Source organism: Crocuta crocuta, unplaced genomic scaffold (genome assembly GCF_008692635.1).
Source record: "Crocuta crocuta isolate KB4526 unplaced genomic scaffold, BGI_CrCroc_1.0 scaffold457, whole genome shotgun sequence".
NCBI classification, from domain to species: Eukaryota; Metazoa; Chordata; class Mammalia; order Carnivora; family Hyaenidae; genus Crocuta; species Crocuta crocuta.
In genome coordinates, this window is record NW_027531318.1 from 7,252,869 (window position 1) to 7,263,421 (window position 10,553).

Genomic DNA, 10,553 nt, shown 5'->3' on the forward strand with positions numbered 1-10,553 from the left:
AGTGGGACATGACCTTGGTGGGGAGTGTTCATTCGAATATCCTTTACTGCAGTGTCCACACCTATAACAAGGGGTCTTACCTGAACTTCCATCTCATACTGGCTTCTTCTCTTCCCCTGGATAGCCTGGTGGTGTGGGGGGCCCACGATAGCGGCCCCCAGTATTTGAGCCTGTGCTCTCTGCCCGTATTTTAGCCCTGTTGTCCTTCTGTCTTAGAGCCGTATCTCTGTTAAGGACTCCGGGGCCACTTCCAGCAGCCTCTGGGCTGGTGTTTGAGGGCCTGGGGCCAACTTGGCCAGTTTGCGGCTAATGTCTGGTGCCGACTGGTTCATAAAATGAATATTTAGGACAGCCATCCCTTCTGGTGTGGTTGGGTCCACATTTGTGTATTGATGAATTGCTTCTGTTAAATGCCCCTGAAATAAGGCAGGATTTGCAACATTTGCCTAGGTTATGTCCTTGATTTTATCAAAATGGAGAGGTTTAGACAATCCGCTTCTCATTCCCTCCACTGAACAGGGCCCCTTGTGATCTGTTTCCCTGGCAGATGTGTCCTCTCCGTAGTTCCACTGGGGGCTCAGCATTGGGAACAGCGTCTCTTCCTTCTGGTTAACGATTTCTGTCCCTAGTTGCTAGCTCCTCTACAAATTCTTGTGCCTCAGCCCAAATTTGGACCCTTTTCCCCCCTTGGGATACAACAATGCATCAGAATAATAGAGATCCCCTGCCAGGTTAAATCAAATGTTAGAGACACTTGGTGAAATCCACCTACAAACTTGGTTGGATCCTGTGAGTATCGTCTTCGTTGTTGTTTTTATTTGAGCCAGATCTGGAGCACAAGAAGGAATTCTTCAGGCCTTGTACGGTGTGATTTAGTACGTTTATTTGAATAGTGTGGGGACACGGCCCATAGGCACAAAGGGTTGTAATTTTTCTGTTTGCTTCGTGAGCAAGGGGAAGGAGATGTACTGGGAGTATTAGATTATAAATGTCTTCTTTGAATTTCGACTCCTAAAACTACCTTTGCAAGATTTCTCTGGTGCTTACCATTCGGTTTGATATTAACAGTCGGTGAGATATACAGGCAGTCGTGAGATCCTTTAAGAATGTAGCAACCAGGGGCGCCTGGGTGGCTTAGTCGGTTAAGNGCACGTAATTTCATCCTTGTCAGAACCATGACCGCTAGAGGTCAGCTTTCTGGGGTAAAGGTCAACGTTGTCCTGCTTCTGTCCCTCATCATTGTCACATACCTTCTTTTGAAAACTTACTACCGTTGTTTGAGACATGCCTGAGTTTCCCACATTTGTCAGATGTTTTCGTTGCTCCCATTTTTCTTTAGAAAAAGTACTGTTCAAACTATTAAAGGAATTATTCTTGAGACTTGTTGAAAGTAAGGGAGAATTTATTCAAAGGAGGCCATTGTGATGGTTGTAGAGAGCACAGCAGTGGAGTCTCGTAAGGGGAGAGAGATTGGACTCCACTCTGAATAAATGGGAGCCACTGACACTTTATAGAAGGAGCAGGGTGGAGGTCCCCGGATGGGAAGTTACTAAAAGGAAACCTCAGGGGTGAGGGAGTGAGTCTGGCTCTGCCGACCTGACAGATTCTTGCGGAAGGTAGGCCACTGTGATCAGACCTCCCCTGGGGGACGGTGGAGGATGAGGAACCCAGTTAGATCCCGGGGGGGTGGAAGAGGGTCTGGTTAAACTGACCTGTAAGGATTCCTGCTAATATTGGACGATGCAGGGAGGACTATGAAAGTCCAAAAGTCGGGCCCAGTTGAGAAAGAATTCCGGGGGACCTGAGTTTGGTCACTGCTTTGGCTGCAGCTCCTCGGTCTGCTGCTGAGCCAGGCTAGACTGGCCAAATCCACTGGGCTAGACTTGTCATCTTCCTTCTTCCCCTTTGATCCTTTGTCATCTGCAGCTTCTGGGCCAGATCCAGCGCCCCTTCCCTTCTGGGTGCTTAGGCCTTGCTTCACAGCCAGGCCCTAAGGAGGGGAACACTGTAGTGCGGATTTAAAGATCTCCTGTATGTGTCTCATGAGCCAATCTCCTCCTTCATCCCAGCGAAACCCTGATAGAAAATGTGACTCTAGTATTTTTAAGATCCAGTAGACGGTGGTGGCAGGGTAGGAGGGGCACTTTTGGGCCGTTAGCTCTTTCATAATAACCTCCCCTCCCCCAGTACTGGATAAGAACGTTGCCATTTTCTCTATATACTTGGAGAACTATGCAAACCTAGTGTCTGTACCCTGTGACTTTCCTCCTCTGCCCCATCGGATCATATCCCTAATGCCTCAAATCCTCGAACTGCTGCCACTAGCAGGGTTAGTTTTTCTTGATGCTATTTTATAATTGCTTCTGATTTACCTGTTGCAGGCTCCTGGCCTTTTGTTCCATATGTGACGTTGTGGCTTTGTGTCGGCCCTCTCAAGCCACTGGAGCAAGAATTCTTGATCTGGGTAGACTTTAGAGTCTTCGGGCTCCATGGCCTGCCTAGAATAGATGCTGCTTTTTTGTGTCACATGAATGTTTCCGAGGACAGAAGGGTCCAGAGTTCTCATGTGATTCAAAATGTCTGTGGCTCCTGAAAGGAGAGCATTATTTATGAAACTGAACTAGTAACATAGAACACAAGTGACAATTTTTAGGGCACCTGATTTAGGCCCTGTGACAGTGGTCCTCTGCTTGATGCATAGTGCCGACTTTTGAGCTATAATAGTAGTTGGACCCTGATTTACTAGTTGAGTCAGAAATTACAAAGGGAGAGATAAGAAGTAAGACTAATAATCTCTCTCTCAGGACAGAGTAAGCGTATTTATTAGTGTATCACCTGACCAGATAGTATCACTTAAGTCGAAGGGTGTTACACATCATTGTTGTTGGGGTGTTGCTGATGGCCACCCTCTCTACACTCAAGGGTTCCCTGAGGGAGGAAGCTGTGCTACTGAGGAGAGAGAGAGAGAGAGAGAGAGAGAGAGAGAATGATTCGGAGGCGAGAGAAAGAAGGGAGTTGTTGTTGACAGCGAACAGGCACTGTGGCTTTTCACTGATGGTCCTAGCATGAAGTAAAATCCAACTAAGTTTTAAGGATCTTCGTGGTTTTTTATTCAGTGATTCATGAATTGGGCAGAGAGGAAGGAACTCTGAGGAACTCAGACGAGAAGGAAAGAGTTTTGTAGACTACAGTCAGCAGGAACAAGGGAGTTACACTGGACACTTGCTGATGGGCTAAAGCAGGGCTACTTTCTTGCTTGAGAGCTAAGGGAAGTCTTAGAACCAGGTCAGGTAACTTGTGTGGACTGATTGACCTAGGCCTCCCTTTTCTGGGAGAGCCAGGCACAGAAATGTAGTTAAGTTTTGGTTTGCTGATAAGGGGCTTAGCATGAGCGACTCCATCTTGGACCCAATCTGATTACTTTCATCCAAGTATGACCATTTCCAGGATATAATGGCAGGGGAGATGATTTGCCTTACTTAAGCTCTTGGGGAAGTACAGACAGTGACTCTTTGACATATTCCAGTATACAAAGCATTGGCCAGTGGAGTGCAAAGCCACTGTGCTGATGGGGAGGTCTCTTTGTGATTAAAAGCCACAGAGTTACCACCCTACCAAGTGACTTGCAGAGCCCTGTGTAAATCAGGGCCCAGTGTAGCTGTTCTCACTGTGAGTGAGGGAAGCGTTGACTGTTGTTTTCTCACCTCTGTGTAAGATCTGCTTTGCTACAGAGCATGCGTCATTCTGACTGCTTAAATGCTCTGGTCTGGGTCGGGGAGTAGTGAGTTAAAGTAGATAAGAAAGATGTTTCTTAGTTGAAATATTAAATATAATTGAATTGGGTCTCCATCTTGGCTTTGTGGTTTGCTGAATTGGCTTAAAATTAATTTGCTTTGGTAAGGAGCTAGGCTAATTAAAAAAAAATCTTACAGTGTAATTTTTTGGCAACAGTAATTGCAAATATCACTTAAATCCTCTAACAGGCATTGGGCATAAAATGGATCTCAACACTGAGTTCAGATGTATCATGTACATATCCTGTATGTATCATGTAATGAAAACAGTGTATTCCTTTTCATTTTAAGTGGCATCAGAAGGAAATACTATTTGGTGAAAATATAGTTAAATGTGGTATTTGGTATTTTTCATGTTTTTGATTTCTTTACCTTCACAGATGATTGAAGGGAAAAACCATCTGTAATTATAGGCATGAGGAAGACTTGTATAACTATTTTAGATTATTGACTGATAATTAGATGTAGACAGTATATTTGTCATGGAGAGCTAGGGTGACTGGAATAGAATGGATTTTCACCAGAAATAACTGTGTACTTCTTAGGTAATAAAGCATATATCAACCCACAAGTAGAGAAAGGAATTGACACTGATGTAGTCACATAATAATGCCGTAAACATTTACTTACAAATAAAGAATTTATAAGTAGTTTGCTAATAGAGTGTAAAAAAAAAAAAATACCAGTGTTCCCTAAGTATGGACATGCAGGGTTTTTTTTAACATTATTCATAAGAACAATTTTTATTTTAAACACTATGCCTTTATTTTCATGTATATTAGAAAACCTAACTAGCTCTTCAAACTCCTTGTTTCATAAGGATCCAAAGTCAGCATTTCAGTTAAAACACCACCACCTTGATTTAAGAAAAATGTTAAGTGGGTGGCTCAGTCGTTGAGCATTTGACTTGAGCTCAGGTCATGACCTCATGGTTTGTGGGTTTGAGTCCCACGTTGGGGCTGACTGTCCTCATAGAGCCTGCTTTGGATCCTCTGTACCCCCTCTCTCTTCTGCTCTCCTGCTTGTGCTTGCATGTAATCTCTCTCTGTCTCAAAAATAAATAAGCATTAAAAAAAGAAAAATATTAAGTGAAGAGTAGTTTTTTATGTAATGTAAAAATTGCGAAAGTGTTAGTATAAATGACCCAGGTTTGGAAACTGCTGATTTAAATTCCTGATACACAGCTGTTTCTGTTTAATGTTGAGTTGATGTATTTTAAAAAGTTCTAATAAACCGGGGGAGGAGGGTGGGATGCCACAGGTGAGGAGCCCCAAGATGTTCGATCTGAGTAGAAGGTCTGTTATGACTTCCACTCGGCTCTTTCTTCCTTCCCTTTCCCTTTGGTAGCTGCCTAGAGTATCGATAACTTTGTGTCTCCACAGCCGCTTGTCCCCCACTCTCCCGGTCCACAGAGTGCTCCTCACGGCAGGGATACTCTCATTCTTATCTGCACTTCCAGTGTTGGGCCTGGTAAGTGTTCTTTGGATGCATGGAGTTGTTATTCCGTAAACCAAACAGGAGTCAAACCATGTATTTTAATCTGTCCTAAGTAAAAGGAAAACTTACCACATGGTTGTGCATATAAGCAAGATGCAGACTTTTGGTACTAATCGCTGAAAAAAAGCCCTCTTATTAATTTGTTTTACTTTCCTGTCAACTTGGTGGTGTCAGTTTGGCTTGGCTCCGAAAGACAGCACATGCATGCTGGTGTGGAAGGAGCACCGAGTTCTAGTCCTGGGTCTTCCTCTTCTTGTTTGCATCTGGTACAGGAAGGATCAAACGGAAATATAACCTGCCTCAAAGTGTTGGGGGTCAAACAAAATAATGCTTGTATAAATACTACTGCCAACATCTACAGAAGTGTGTTTCTGTGTATCTGCTGTGTCAGCTCCCCATTATAATAGCTTGCCTAGAAACTTTTGTATCCATCTTCTACCATAGTCCTTTTCTCCTTGGAAAAGGAAAACAAAGCCCCGGGGACAAACCGAAGCCCTGATTTCTTGTTTATATGTCGTAAGCTACTTCGGGTATTTTTTGGGGGAAGGAGTCGGAGTATGAGTTAATATACACTTTTTTTTAAATGGTTTACAGAATACTTTTTCTGAAAAGTATTGGTAGTTCCAGAATACAATATTTGTGATTCAAAACAGAACAAAAATAGACATTTTTTTTCACTTGACAGATACTTTTGTACAGAGTTGATGGTAGCGTATTACTCTGCTATATGAAAGGAGAGTGTGCAAGGAATTACTTTAGTCCTGGGAGAAGGTAATCCTGATGGAACTATGCTTGACCATCATACGTGATGTAATGTTTACTGACTATTAGATGGTAGATCCCATGAAAGACCCCTAGTTCTTCCTTCTAGTGTTTCTGTGAAAATTCTCTGTTTAGGGCAAAAAGAAAGCTGGTAAGTGGTAGAGCTGGGATTTGAATCTAGGTTTGATTGACTAGAAATAGAAAGCTCAGTGGCTGCCTGCTCTGGCTGTGCAGTTCACTCGCATGGGAACTTTATTGGTACTTGTGAAGTTGTCCATCGTGGTTTAAATTTTCTTCAGTATAAATTGTGATTACTAATGTCCGTATCTGATGATGCCAATATCTGGATCACCTCTGAATTTCTCTCGATGATCTGTCTTTTTCTGTTCTCTCTTGATATGTCTAGTAATTTTTGATTAAATATATTGGTTATCACGGAAACTTGAAGAGGCTCTGATGATAGAATTTTCTTTAGCTTCTGACAGGCTGTTAGAATAGGGGGGAATCCCCTTAATCCATCAGAGGTTGAACTGATTGAGGGTGGGAACCCCTTTGTGAGGTCTCCTGTGGTTGCAGGTTTCCCTTACCACCCGGGTGAAGTTCTTCAGAGGTCCTAACTGAAAGCTGGTGGGATTTAGTTGTTCACATCTGCCTTGTTAGGCCCCTAACTCGGATTTTCTTTTCTTTTTTTTTTTTTTATTCTCTCAGACCCTTTTTCTAGAATTAATGGAGCCTTTTTTCTTTCTTATTTCTATATGATAAAAATGAATCTCCTGATAATTTATGCTTTTATTTTTTATTCCTTTTTTTATTTTATTATTTTTTACAAATAGTTTATTGTCAAATTAGTTTCCACATAACACTCAGTGCTCATCCCCACGAGTGCCCTCCTCCATGCCCATCCCCCCTCCCCCCTACATCCATCAGTCCTCAGTTTTTGTCAGCATTCAAGAGTCTCTCGTGGTTTGCCTCTCTCCCTTTCCCCCACCATTTCCGTCCTTCTTCTCCCCCTTGTTCCTCCGTCAAGTTCCTCCTAATCCTCCTATACGTGCAAACATGTGATATTTGTCCTTCTCTGCCTGACTTATTTCGCTCAGCATAACACCCTCAAGGTCCATCCAGGTTGCTACACATGGCCAGATTTCATTGTTTCTCATTGCCATGTAGTATTCCATCGTATACATAAACCACATCTTGATCCATTCGTCCGTTGATGGACACGTAGGCTCTTTCTATGGTTTGGCTATTGTTGAGAGTGCTGCTATGAACATTGGGGTACATGTGCTCCTATGCATCAGCATTTCTGTATCCCTTGGGTAAATTCCTAGCAGTGCTATTGCTGGGTCATAGGGGAGTTCTAGTGTTAATTTTTTGAGGACCCTCCACACTGTTTCCAGAGGGGCTGTACCAGTTTACATTCCCACCAACAGTGTAGGAGGGTGCCCGTTTCTCCACATCCTCGCCAGCATCTAGAGTTCTCGGAATTTGCTCATTTTAGCCACTCTGACTGGTGTGAGGTGGTATCTCAGTGTGGTTTTGATTTGTATTTCCCTGATGAGGAGGGATGCTGAGCATCGTTTCATGTGTCTGTTAGCCATCTGGATGTCCTCTTTGGAGAAGTGTCTGTTCATATCTTCTGCCCATTTCTTCACTGGGTTGTGTGTTTTTCGGGTGTGGAGTTTGGTGAGTTCCTTATAGATTTGGGATATTAACCCTTTGTCTGATATGTCATTTGCAACTATCTTTTCCCATTCCGTTGGTTGCCTGTTAGTTTTGTGGGTTGTTTCCTTTGGATTTTCATCTTTCCTGGCTGGTGAGACAGATGGTCTCTGCTCAGCTTCTCAGTCTCTTAGCTGCATTCTGTTCAGCTTCTCTACCCCATGCATTTGTTAGCTTATGAATCAGTGAATACTTTCAGCAGAAAAGTAGCTCAGGTTACTGCACTCACTTTTTTGTGTTTTCCTTTTCTCTGAAATCTTGACCTCTTGGGTCCTCTCTGCCTTTCTTGTCCTGAACTCTAGGTTTTATCTTCCCAGCCCTGTCAGACCAACAGAGGCTGTCTTTAATGCCTCTTCTGTCTGACAGTTGTCTTATCTTCTCAGCCCCAGCCTCAGCCTCGCATCTCTGCTGCTTATGAGTTGGGAATGTGCTCAGGGGAAACTAGTGTGGAATGTTGGGTACATCTTCAGGTGTTTCCCTTTTCCTCTAGATCTTGGCCATTCAAATCCTACTTTGGATTTTTTGTTTGTTTGTTTTTAAAGGCTTATCCAGCATTTCTAGTTCTTTTTTCCCCCTCTTCTTTCCTCTGGTACTAGGTGTTAAGTAGAGCATAACTCGATCTTTGTTAATTTCCATAACTGCTACAGTTACTGTCCTTGACTTTTTTTATTATTGTTTATTGTCAAGTTGGTTTCCATATAACGCCCGGTGCGCATCCCAACAAGTGCCCTCCTCCATGCCCATCACCCATTGTCCCCTCTCCCACACCCCCATCAACCCTCAGTTTATTCTCAGCATTTAAGAGTCTCTTATGGTTTGCCTCTCTCCGTCTCCTTAACTATTTTTTCCCCCTTCCCATCCCTCATGGTCCTCTGTTAAGTTTCTCCTGCTTCATATATGAGTGAAAACATATGGTATCTTTCTCTGCCTGTACTGTCTTTGACTTCTAAAGTTAACAGCCACGGTCTGATCTTGATGAGATTTTGAGTATTTTTTTAAGAAACAAAAGTGTTTATTTCTAAAAACAAATAATTGAATTTCATGTTATTAAGGGGTCTGGTACAATTTGAAGGGATCAATAACCTCACAGCTGTATAAAAGTATTTTTCCTAAAGTTTTGATTACATGTGAATGTAATTTTATAATGTATTACTTTTTGAAAATTTTAAGTTAAATGGAAACTAACATTTTTTCCTAATTAGTATTTTAAACATTCTTAGAATGAAGGTAACCTAAAAATATATTGAAAAAAATGATATTCTGAAACTGTAAATACCAATGTCCCTTTAAATTCTTCATAATTTAAATGATTCAGGTTTGAGATACTTCTCCCATCACAATGGAAAGCTTTTGAATTAAAGCCTGAAAGTAATAGATTAATGAGATAAACACAGAGGCCTAAAATTCAGAGTTTGGCATTCATTAGGTAACATACTAAAAGATCTCACATTCGAACTTGTGTACCTTGATAATTCTTTCTTAACCTGAAATGTTTGGAATGTTTTTACATGAAACAGAATATTATTTGTGTGGAATGTTATTACATGAAGCAGAGGTACCTAGCAGATTATTCTGGTACTTTAAAACAAAATGATCATCTTTTGCAATAGATTTGTAGTGTTTTAAAGATCTCATAGGGCAGAATTAGGAGCACAATTCCTGAAGCACCTGGGTGATTTAGTTGGTTAAGCATCTGACTCAGTGTGTGCTGACAGTGTGTCGCCTGCTTGGGATTCTTCCCCCCCCCNCTTGCACTCTCTCAAAATAAATAAAATTAAAAACTAAACAAAACAAAATTCTTTTGTGAATTCAGAACCATTAGAATGACTCATGAGGCTTGTTGGTTACACACACACACACACACACACACACACACACACGGGATTGTGTGTAAAGCCACACAACCCCTTACGTAAAGCCCAAATACATTATAGCATTCAGAATTGCTTAGTCTGCCAATCTGCCAGGAAACTTTGAACACTGTGTCAGAAACTAGTGAAGAAAACTTAAAATGTTTTACTTCTGAATAATATTTTTCATAGCCCTGTTGATGACAAGATTACCTAGAAACCACATTTATTCAGAAGGTTGTGAAATCAAACCGCTCACTTCAAGATGAATCAAAAGATGTGAACCAAGACTTACTTGCAGTACTCCAGAGGATCCTTAAAGACTCTTACAAGAACATAATTTGCACACAGCTACCAACATACCACTGCGTTTCAAAAGATTCTTAATGAGTATGGGATTAGTATACCAGTCTTTGCTATTTCATACCTTAAGTGTTAATAGACCAAAAGAATGATTTTTGTCAAGAATTTGCATATTAAAAGAATTCTTTTTGATTTTTGGTGTGTGTGTGTGTGTGTGTGTGTGTGTGAATGTGTCTGTGTAGATGTGTGGGAAGACAGTTTTTAATTTAAAGATGGAACATTTTAATGAACTTAACTGAAAATTGTAAGAACCGTGGAGATGATTATGTTTACTGATCATTCAAAGTAAAAATTAAAGTTAGGAAAAGTTAGATTAAAAGTGCTCACAATGATGTGCAGTAAACATTGCCTACAAAAGAAGGAAAGACTTATAAAGCATTTATTCCTGTTTGAAGGAAAAAATATTTTTGAAAAAATGTAAAAGTAGACTTTATTTTTCAGGGCAATTTTAGGTTTACAGTAAAATTGAGTGAAAGGCACGGAGATGGCCTGCCCTGCACATGCATGACCTTTATTTTCAACATATTCCACCGGAGAGCTACATTTGTTACACTGAGGGACATCTCCC